This window comes from Anolis carolinensis, chromosome 3 (genome assembly GCF_035594765.1).
Source record: "Anolis carolinensis isolate JA03-04 chromosome 3, rAnoCar3.1.pri, whole genome shotgun sequence".
Taxonomy (NCBI): Eukaryota; Metazoa; Chordata; class Lepidosauria; order Squamata; family Dactyloidae; genus Anolis; species Anolis carolinensis.
In genome coordinates this window covers 22,320,593-22,331,856 of record NC_085843.1, presented here as the reverse complement: position 1 = coordinate 22,331,856, position 11,264 = coordinate 22,320,593, and the positions used below count along the sequence as shown (strand labels likewise).

Here is an 11,264-nt window from a genome sequence, read left to right as displayed (position 1 = left end):
AAGCAATTGAACAGTTTTAAAAAATTTAAAGTTTGATACACTAAAAGAATGTAAATAGAATATAGCTTCAATATTGAAGGGAGATACATTTTGAAACTTTGTGTGGCTATACAAAACCAAATAGTGAGCCATATTGAAATGAAGGGCTTCTGGCACACAAATATCTTAGAGTCACACTGGAGGATCCTTAAACTAAGTTCTCTTGTATCGAGATCTGTTAATGGTTTAATGTTACAGGATCTCTGTTCCATAACCAACCTGGTAACCTTTTGAATTTTGGTTCAAACGGTTTAAATGTTTTAAATCTTCAGTTTATGTTATTTTGAACCATAGCTGAAAATCATACCCATTTGCATTTGGGGATAAATAAATTAGTCTATGCATTTATTTGGATGCCAGAATGAAGACTGCAAGAGCACCAACTGGCCATCCAAGGCAAGGCCATACTACACAGACTCTACATGGAATACACTGTTTACTATGAGTGTATCATTCATTTTGGAAGCTCCTAGGTATTTGCAATTTCTGTGTCTAGGGACCTCATCACATTGATGAAATATCACAAATAAATAAATAAATAAATAAAAGCTACCTATCAAGCAGGTGAGCATAAATGTAAAACCTGACTTCCCTTCTCTGAGTTCAGAACTCTCTTGTGACATGAGATTCTTAAGTTAGAATTTCAAGGCTGTTAAATTGAAAGATGTGATGATACATAAAATTAGTTATGAATTTCAAGTTTTGGAACACTGTGTTAATCTAGACCTGCTGTCTCTTATGCTCTGAACAGAATCTCAATGTTACTTTATGAGCTTGCAGAAATGTTTTGGTCCTTGGTCATTTTTTCCATATCTGGAGCAGACTATTTTTAATTCTTATGGATAGGCATGTCATGTAAGAACATCATTAAGACATATTGAAACCAAATGAAAGGGTGCACCTAATCCAACATCCTGATCAAACTAGTGATTAGCCAAATGTTCCCTCTCTAGATGTGCCTACAATCAGGAAAAAGAAGGACAAATTCCATGTTTTTTGTTCTCTAGGAATTAGTAATTCAGATGTAAAGTCTTCCTGAATTTGGATGTTTCATTTAGCTTCCATTGTTATACCATTTATTCAAGATTTGTCAAGCTCCTCTTTCATATCGTCTCAGGGGCAAACAACATTTTTCATGTTCTCCCCTCCTCCCCTACAAAAAGAATAAATAAGTTATTTTTTATTTTATTTTTAAATGGGGAACGTTCAAAACCGGAAACCTGATGCTGCTTTTCTTCCCAATAAAAGCAGGCATGTTGAGCTTACCTTGTGAGAAATAGTTCCCCTTCGATTTAATTCTGGAGTGAAACAGAATTTTGCTATTTCAAGAGAAAAGCAAGAGGCAAGAGAGAATGTCATTTGTAAACTATTTCTTTTATGCTTCCCCTTGGTTAGTCATCACATAATACTATATAATTTCATTTCAGCTGATATTTATGAACCCATTACATATTATTGTTTGGTTTTTCTGATATTAGACAATCACATTTTTCTTTATTTTTGTTCTTTGATTATGCAGGAATCTATGAATGCCTGAAGCACTTAGCAAATTCAGTCTGCAATTTCCATCTTGAGAATTAGTTTAAAATGCAAATCTGACAGCTTCAATATCTAGTCAAATCTATTCCCTTTTCCCTTATCCCTGCTTTTCTACCATCCAGTCTTAGAGTTCTAGGACTATATCATAGTTAACAGGCCGACTGTCATTACGGCTGGACCCTCACTTTTTGTGACGTTCCTTACCACGTGACAATGTATGTATCCTGCTACCTATTTGCCCCACTCCTGTGATTGATATATCCATTTTCATCCTTAAACAGAAATGTCATAAAATGGAGGCCAAACTGCTTCATTTTATGAACCTTGCCTACCGGGTCTCAGAATAGTGTTTTCTTCTCCATTCCAGATTGGCAGTTCAGAAGGTTTCCAAGGCTGTTGTCAGAGATTGATCGTCTCTTATCCTGTATTCCAAAATCCAGAATTATCTACATGGGTGGCTGAGATTGTGATATCTTTGCTTTCTGATGGTTTAATATAACACACTTTGTTTCATGCACAAAATTTTTAAAAACATTGTTTATAAAATTATTTTCAGGCTATGTGTATAAGGTACAGGTATACATGAAATATAAATGAATTTTGTGTTTAATCTTGGGTCTCATCTTCAAGAAATCTCATTATATAACATTATTCCAAAATAGGAAATTCTTCTGGTCCCAAGCATTTTAAATAAGGGATACTTAATGTGTTGTTGAAGGCTTTCATGGCTGAAATCACAGGGTTGTTGTGTGTTTTCTGGGCTGTATGGCCATGTTCCAGAAGTATTCTCTCCTGACGTTTCGCCCACATCTATGGCAGGCATCCTCAGAGGTTGTGAGGCATGTCACACAATAACCCCAAGGAATACCCATCTTGTACTAAAAAGGTACTGAAAAGTTGAGGAGATGTTCTTATTTTCCTCCTCTCCTTATCTTTGCACAGATCATGTACACTCTTATCTCAACCAGAGCAGAATCAAGAAGAAAATAGATAGTTCTTCTCATCCAAGAATGTCTGAAGCTGAGCCACTACCCCCCACTCTACCTCTTTTGCCCAGAAAAATAGAATATGTGACTGGTCAGTAAGGGTTTTTTAAAAAATATATCAACTGAATCCAGGTTGTATTTTTAAGAAACACTTTCTTAAAATGTGGCCAGGACCACACCCTCATTCAAAAGAGTCTCTTGGATAATTGGTAACTCCCTTTTGGCAAGATATTATCAGCTAATACATGCTTTGCTATTATGTTATCATTATGCCATTGTACATTGATCACAATAAAGTAAGAATATGCATTGCGTATATATATATTTCCAGCTTAGATGTTTGTGTAATAGAAAAATAAGGCTAACCAAGTGTTTCAAGGATGAGCTGGGTTCTCATTAAATTATTTTCCACTAAGTTCAATAGCAGCATTTTCAAGAAACTCCCTACATAGTACCTATTGAATGTTTCTGCAAATGTTTTCCCCCAAATACTTAAGCCATGCTTTTCTTTGACTTCATAAATATCTCAACTTTTTCGAGGTGTTGGCTGTCCACACAGATTGAGACACCACACCAGGTGACTGATATATTGATTCAGTATACTTAATGCTGCAAACTGACGATGGGAAAACTCTTGCTAATCAAAACTAGTTTAGGAGATTTCGCCTAGGGAGACAACAACATCCAGATAAAGAACCTATGATTACTGCCATTCACTGTTGCTACTGTTTGATCTGAGCCATGGACATGCTGTTATAATTCTAAGGGACATATTTTTTCTAGAATCCAATGTTGGTCATGAACTTGGTGGGTTGAAGGCCTAGTTAGGAATGGGTTTAAAATACATACAACCTGAGCTTTTATAAAAACAATTGCAAAATTCATAGTCATAACTGAGGTGATAAATAAATAAAATGCAGGAGAATTGAAGAAATCAAGGCCTAGGTTTTAAGTGCTTGACTCTTAAAGGTATGGATTTGAATTACTATGCAATCATTTAGGTCACAACCAAATTAATGTGGTTGATAGTTTTTTTTTCTGTAAGGCTCATTGGATTTCAAATGTCATGGGCTCACTACAATTCAAGAAGGATGTTGACAAACTGGAATGTGTCCAGAGAAGAGCAACCAAAATGGTAAAAGGTCCGGAAACAATGTTCTATGATGTATGGATTAGGGCAGTGTTTCTCAAACTGTGCTCTTCCAGGTGTTTTGGACTTCAGCTCCCAGAAATCCCAGCCATTTTACCAGCTGTTAGGAATTGTGGGAGCTGGTGTCCAAAACATCTGGAGGAGCACAGTTTGAGAAACTCTGGACTAGGGAATTGGATATGTTTAGTCTTGAAAAAAGATTAAGAGGTGACATGATAGCCATGTTTAATATTTGAAAGGATGTTGTATTGAAGATGGGTTTGTTTTCTGCTGCTCAAGAGTTTGGGATGAAGAGCAATGGATTAGGATTACAAGAAATGAGATTCCACCAGAATATTATAAAAAAACTTGTTTCTTATGGGAAGAGCTGTCCGGCAGTGGAATATGCTGCTTCGGAGTGAGTTGGAGTTGCCTTCTCAGGATTTTAAACAGAGGCTGGATGGCCATTTCTCAGGAGTGCTTTGATTGTGTATCCCTGTGTTGCAGGCTGTTGGACTAAATGAATAGCCCTTGAGGTATCTTCCAACTGAACATGGTTGCCTAACTAGATACAGCTCTTCATACTGAATACAGAAAGGTTTGGAATGCTATCTGGCACACTGCATGTATTCAGGGACTGATCTTAAAGGAACATTTAAGAGGCTGCGTTTTCCTGAGTACACCTAGGCCAATATTGTCAACACTGACAGCAAAATCTTACCAATATTTCAGGCCAGATTCTTTCCTAGTCCTACCTGGGAATTCCTGATACTCTTTGGTGGCTTCACATTCAGCTACTAGCCAGACAAAACTTTGCTTTGCTTCCAAGATCAGAAGAGATCTGATATGTTCATAGTGGTATGGAATGTCTATGTTGTCTCTATGTGCTCAGTTTAATATAATGGTAGGATGTTGAGTTCCTTTCTATGCATTGTAATTTTGATATCTTCTCAATTTCTTCATGGAGGAAGAGCTAAATTCATCTGTTGAACCATATGAAGTAAATGTCTTGTCTGTCTACAAGCCAGATTAAGCCACTTGTACATTTGCAGATCTTAAATTGCAGAGTATAAGATCATTTTTTGTTGCTGTGTGCCTTTGAATCATTAACAGAATCTTCATGAGCTGGTGGCCTTTTGTGTTGCCAATATTTACAGAGAACTCAATGACAATTTAGTAAAGATAGTCCAGTTACATTCAGTACTGAGCATGAAAATAAGCCTGTTTAGCTCTAAGATTCCTTCTAATGAAAATGTTCTATTTCTATTATTCTTCCTCTGAGAAAGCATGTGTTGTTGGAAGGGGATAAATCCTGAATTCTGTTGTCTATGTAGCTAACAACTAGTACTTAACTTCAAAATCCTCCTTTAAATCCTTGAGGGCCAATAAACATCTAACAAATAAATGACATAACTATAAACAAGGTTCTTTGCCTTCATATTTTATGATGAGTTGGAAGACAGCTTGAAACTGAACTGGCAGCCAAGTATTTCATCACCACAGTTAAATTCAGTGTGGAGGAAGGAATGGAGAGCAGAGATAAGTGCTGGAAGTCTTTCAGAAACTTGAACCTGAAGAAAGCACACAATTTCAGATTTAATTTCTAAAAGAAAGAGTACTTTCCCCTTTACACAGGAGTGCAGAGAATGTTGACAAGGCAAAGTTAAAATTCACTAAAATTGCATTTCCATGTTACATATAAAATTATCTGAAATAGTGTGCATTGGGGACAGCACTAAATAATATATTTTAAGTAGGGTGGTATAATGTTACAAAAGTGTTCCTGAGAAAAGATACTGCCCATTTACCAGTTTGGGATGTTGTCTCTTTCTCTCTGAACCTCATCACTTTACCTTTGGGCTTCATCCTAGGACGCTGCCAGGACAGAGCCAGGACGGAGCCTGCTGTAACCCATCACATGATGCAGGGATACTTCTGGCATCCCGGCTTCGTCCTGAAAGTGTCCTAGGATGGAACATGTGTTCTCATTACGTAAGCCGGGGAAAGCCAGGCAGCAACATTTTCACCCATGGGATGGGGGAGAGAGTGATGTGGATGATGCAGAGCATGCAACAATGGTTTTTCCCGCTGCCCATTGGATTTGCCACACTGTGCCACAGATGCTCCCACTGTTCCCTGACTTGAGGACTTCAATGTGATGAGGTCCTGAGTCACTGTGCTGAACTCTGCTGGAATGTTGTTATGTCTTTCGTTGCTTTTTGACATTTTCAAAATTAATGTACTGTGAAAATAATTGGGCTGGCCCAAATCATTTTGGTGCTTGAGGCAAAGGACATACTTGGGCTGGCTCAAGACATTTTGATGCTTGAGGCAAATGAAAAAATGCCTCTTGCACAATCCCCCCCCCGACAAAAGTTACTATTTTGGGCTAGTACCTTCCTAGTCTTCTTAGCCAGTGTTAGCGGGTGGGTTCAGAATCTGTAGCCTTCTTCGTTGTTGTAGTAGTAGTAGTTGTTGTTGTTCTTGTAGTTTGCCTTCACATTGTTTTTTTTTAACTTAGGGCAACTCTAAGATTTACAGATACTGCTCCATTTTCAATACTGGAGGAAGACTCATTATATGGCCCAGGTGGCTTCTGGACCATAAACAGGAGCATTATAACTAAATATAAAACAACCAGCAACCAACCAGTGACCTGAAATAACTGTCAGTTCCTGGGTGTGGATGGATGGTGTCAAGGACAGAACGCCACAAGATCAAAGATAACAGAGTTTATTGGATTTACAGAACTCAAAATGCCCGTAAAAGACAAGGGCTAGGCAACGCTGGCCTTAAAAAGCAAAAAGGGGCAAGAAAAACATTCAAAAGATAAACCGGATTAAACCGGAGTTTAATCCGGGTAAAATCAAAACAGCTTGCTTCAGCCTGGGAATAAACAAAACAGAAGCTGGGGAACAAAGAGTTCAAAAGAATGTAACTAATTGGCAGCAGATGCCTCTCTGCTGCCAGCACTATGTTTTGAGTAACTTAGAAGTCACTCCTCCACATAGCAGGCAAGTTCCCAATACAAACACAACAGCCGAGGATTGAAGCAGTAGCGTAGTCCCAGTTCTTTCCGAAGGTCGATAGGCAGAAGCAGACGTTTGTAGTTCACCAAGTCCAGGTAGGAGAATCCGAGCCCGTAGTCAGTTCAGTCCGTAAATCCAGAGTAGCAGATGGCGTCCGTCAAGAAGACGACGGAAGGTCAAAGCTATTGAGATTAAGCAGAGGTTGCACAAACAAAAGCCCACACAATTCCTCCCGCCGTCGGAACCCAAATTCCAAAACAACTTACGTAGTCAGCACACGAAACACACCCGTCTTCAGGAAAACGTCCCACACAGATCCCAAGCGTTCGTCCAGATTACCTTGCCCAACGCAATTTGCTATTGCTCCCAAACCCCATTTTATGCCAGTTACAAGTCCTCATCACTATCAGCTGTTCTCCTTAACCCGGGCGTTTCCTCATCACTTTCCTCATCAGAACTGGAACACCTCTGACTACGCCCCACAGCATCCCCAGCTGTGGATCCCGTCCCATCCCTCCAGCTTGTCCATGGGTCTAGTCCTGAAGGTCCCCAATCATCTTCCATCCCATCATTGCCAGTGGCACCCAATTCCTCCCTTACCCGAGTCCAATCCATCTCATCCTCTTCCGAGCTAACCAGCTCTTCCTCCATTCTCTCCGTAAACCCCTCAAAAGAATCCTCGTCAGATGGTTCTGCAAAGATATCTCGCAGCCTCTTTCTTTCTCGCTCCTCGAGAGTATCTGACTCTCGAGGAGTCTTACGCCCATGTCTGCCAGTAGCAGAGCCATGAGGCTCAATCATAACAGATGGACTGATGAAAATCATTTCTAAGGATACACCTAATAGATAAAGTTGAATAATCAATAACAGAGTTTGGAGTGGAGGGCAATGTGCAATGGAGCATAATATTTTCTTTGGATCTTAGGATATTTTCTTAGATTTTCTTAGGATCACCATAAGCCAAAAATGCCTGGAAGGCAGATAAAAACAAAAACAACTACAACAACAATTATGGATAACATCTATAAATTCTGAAATAAATATTGTTGATTCACGATAAAATGAACATGGAAGCCTCTAGCCTGCCATGGTCCAAAGCTAAGAAACCAGTGAGCTTCTAGCAACAAGCTAGAACAGATGTGCCTCTACAGACCATAGTTGTAATTTGTTACTTTTTTAGTGGAACACAAATATATGCTGACCCAATTTAAGCAAAATGGGGGTGAGTGGCTGAAGGAAGAGTTACATGCCTGGCTGCCTTATGCTGCAGTTAGAAAGGGTTGTCTTGACATATCTGCATTAAGGTATTTATGAAAATTCTCAAGGTGCAATATCTAAATGTGTCACTTGGGTGAAATTACCAGGGGGAAATCAGGCAGTATTTTCCTGTACGATCATCCCTCCACATTTACAGGTTAGACATCCAAAACTTTAATTATTTATGTATTACTGGATTTTACCACCATCTCTGTTGCTAACCCTGCACATGATTGAAAAATATTACCTAGGAATTTCTAAGTCCTCTAATTTGATTCCAGAGTCATATTCTGTTGATTGTAGAATCATGCTGGGAGACTTACAAGTGTTCTCTTAGCTTTAAAATAGTGTTCTGGTCCTTACTTATATTCATGGGTTTTCATCTTTTTCTAGGACCCTATGCCATAATGCCCACAATTCTGGAGGGGGAATAATGGTGCAATAATGATAGTAATGCTAACCTGTTAGTAATATGTGATTTAGACTTATTTTTTCTGAACTGTAATAACAAGCAATGTCTTGATTGGCTTTCAGTGTAATTAGTAAAGCAAATAATTCATTTAAAAATATTCTATGCTCTGCATGTCCCATTATCTCCCCAATTTTTAGCAAACCTTACATTTATTAATTTTTCTCAAAGTGGAATGTCTTATCTTCCTACACTTAAATACCTTCTAAGAATTTGCAATTTATTCTCTCTTGTCTGTTCTAGCAATGCTTATCCCCTGCTTACAAAAAGCACCAGTGTCTACTTGTAGCTCTACATTCTGCAGAAACTGAACAACTTGCCTGCCTTTCTCACATTTCATTTTGTCTCACAATAAAATCTCCCATCAAGATCTAATAACAGCTGGTCTCAACTTGTCAAGTCTAGGCTTATGGCTTTGGCTTCATTTTTTCCTATTGCTTCTTGGGAGCTTGGCTCTAATTTTCTGAAAACCTCTTATTTAATTTATATATCTGGCAAAACTTTTTGTTTTAGAAAGCTGCATTGCTTCACCTAGAAGAGTGATTTCTAGGAAAAGCATCTGGCACTATACAGAAAAGTAATGTTCCTATAGTTGAGGCATTTTGGATTATATATAAAACTTGCAAGATGATAAATTATTGAGTTGGGACACTCACATCACAGGCATCAACCCAACTGTGCAATGGTGGTGCTCATCTGCTAAATAGTAACTGAAGCTAAAACAGAAAAGTGGATCAGCTCAGGCGCTGACTGTTCCTTTGTATTGAGCAAACCTTAAAAAATTCCAATAGTTCATATCAATTGCCCAACAGGAAGGTCCTTTTACAAAACAGTTTGATGCATTACAGAAGTAAGTCCAGAGTTTGGAACTTTATTATTATTTCAGTCTACAAGTCCTGAATTCTCTCAGCAAGCATGTACTATGCTGAGGAGTTTATGATCTTTACTCCAAAAAAGTAACTTTTCCAAGCTCTGACGTAGTCCCACAGGACTCAAGCATTACCTGTTAATTGTGTACAGAGAAAGCCAGCGTTGTGTAGTAGTTTGCATGTTTGATTAGGACTCTGGAGACTAGGTTTTGACTCTTCAGCTTGGCTATGAAACCCATTGCCTTGGGCAAACTGAACTCTTTCAGCCTTAGAAAAGCAAACTCCTTCTGAACAAATCTTGCCAAGAAACCCTTAGGTTTGCCATAAATGGGAATCAACTTAAAGCAATTCAACAATATCAAACCAAGGGCCTTGTCACATTGAGGTCCATAAAAGCGGGCAACAATGGGAGGATTCATCAGGCAACGAGGTGAATCTGGTGAGCAGCAGGTGAAACCATCACCCCGCACCCCTCATTGCTAGCATGGCTGCTTTCACCATCACACGAGGGAAAGTGTCACCGTCTGGCTTCCCCTGACGCTTGCTCCATTCTAATAAATGAGAACATGGGAAGCCTTCTGTGTTCTCAGAGCTCTGTCCTAGGATATGTCTGACACGGTTATTTCATTATGTAATGGGATCTTTTAGTACTTTAGAAACAAAGGACCTTATCACAAGCCCCCACTCCGTGCTGTTTCTCCAGCAAGCATGGCAAAACTGCAGACATATCTGGCGACTGTCACTCTGCACACTGCTCCAGTGTGGAAATGCTTCCCCATTACATAGGCAAAGAATTGCCCGACCACGGCAGAAGTGTGCTGGCTCCATTGCAGCCAGTACAACATGGCACCCTTTCCGTGTTGATGAAGTGTCTTAGGATGCTTCCATGCCAGTTGGGGGTGGGGCATCTACCAGAAGCTGAGAGACGTTGTGTGATGGGCTGTGTCAATCCAACCCTCAACTGACTGACAAGCATCCTAGGACACTTAAATTGTTACATGTGATGACATCCTTACTGAGATACTTAAGTTGGTAGCATAAGCTTTGTAGACTGTCTATATCTACAGAGTAGAATAAATCAGTTTGACACCATTTGAACAGCCATAGCTCAGTTCTATGGAATCCTGGGATTTGTAGTTTGGTGAGAGAGGTTAAAGGCATTGCAAAACTACATCTTCCATGATTCCATAGCATTTAGCCATGACACCTAAAGTGGTGTCAAGACTGCATTCATTCTACAGTATAGGTGCACCAGACGTTTATTTCCTCAGATGCATGAATGATTATTTCATCATGTTAATTTGTGGTCCATAACATAATGATATGGAAATAATGTAGTTATTATAATAATGTAGTTATTCTACTCTTGTTTTGTATACACAGCAAGTGTTTTACATTTCAGAACACCAGAATTATATTTCTATTTGTATATATAATAAAATAATCTTTTTCTAGGAAGCTTCATGGGGAGGTGATTTTGGATGACTAGTGGGTGGTGATTTCTAGAAATAAAACACAGAACATTATGACCTTTAATTTTTATAGTAGAAATTGGTAAATTAGTAATAAAATCAGGTGCAACTTCCCTGTATTTTAAATTTATAAATAACAGCTGTTTCCTTCTGAGCAAGAAAATATTTGCTTTGTGTTGTAGATAAAGAGTATGACTGATTATCTCACTACAACTTGAATTGCTATCTGGAAGCAAATGCTTTATGTTTTCCTTCTATTTTGTGTTCGAGTGAAAGAAGGGGAAGATGCATTTTCTCAAGATGATAAAAAAAATAAGTTAAACATAAGTCAGTTTTACAAATTTCTTAACCTTCTCTATCATAGAGTGCTAGTGCCTCACCAAACTGCATTTCCCGTGATTCCATAGCATTGAGCCATGTCAGTTATATGGGTGTCAAACCTCATCTGTTCTACAATATAGATGTACCCTATTCA

At 38.7% G+C, this 11,264-nt stretch overlaps 1 long non-coding RNA gene across 1 annotated transcript; it reads right to left on the bottom strand.

Moving 5' to 3' along the window:
• Window positions 1–6,410: 6,410 nt before the first annotated feature.
• Window positions 6,411–7,482, bottom strand: LOC134297344 (uncharacterized). Its single transcript, XR_010004052.1, has 2 exons — window positions 6,989–7,482; window positions 6,411–6,904 (listed from the first exon to the last, which is right to left on the bottom strand). It is a non-coding gene; the product is annotated as an uncharacterized LOC134297344 (long non-coding RNA).
• Window positions 7,483–11,264: the final 3,782 nt, after the last annotated feature.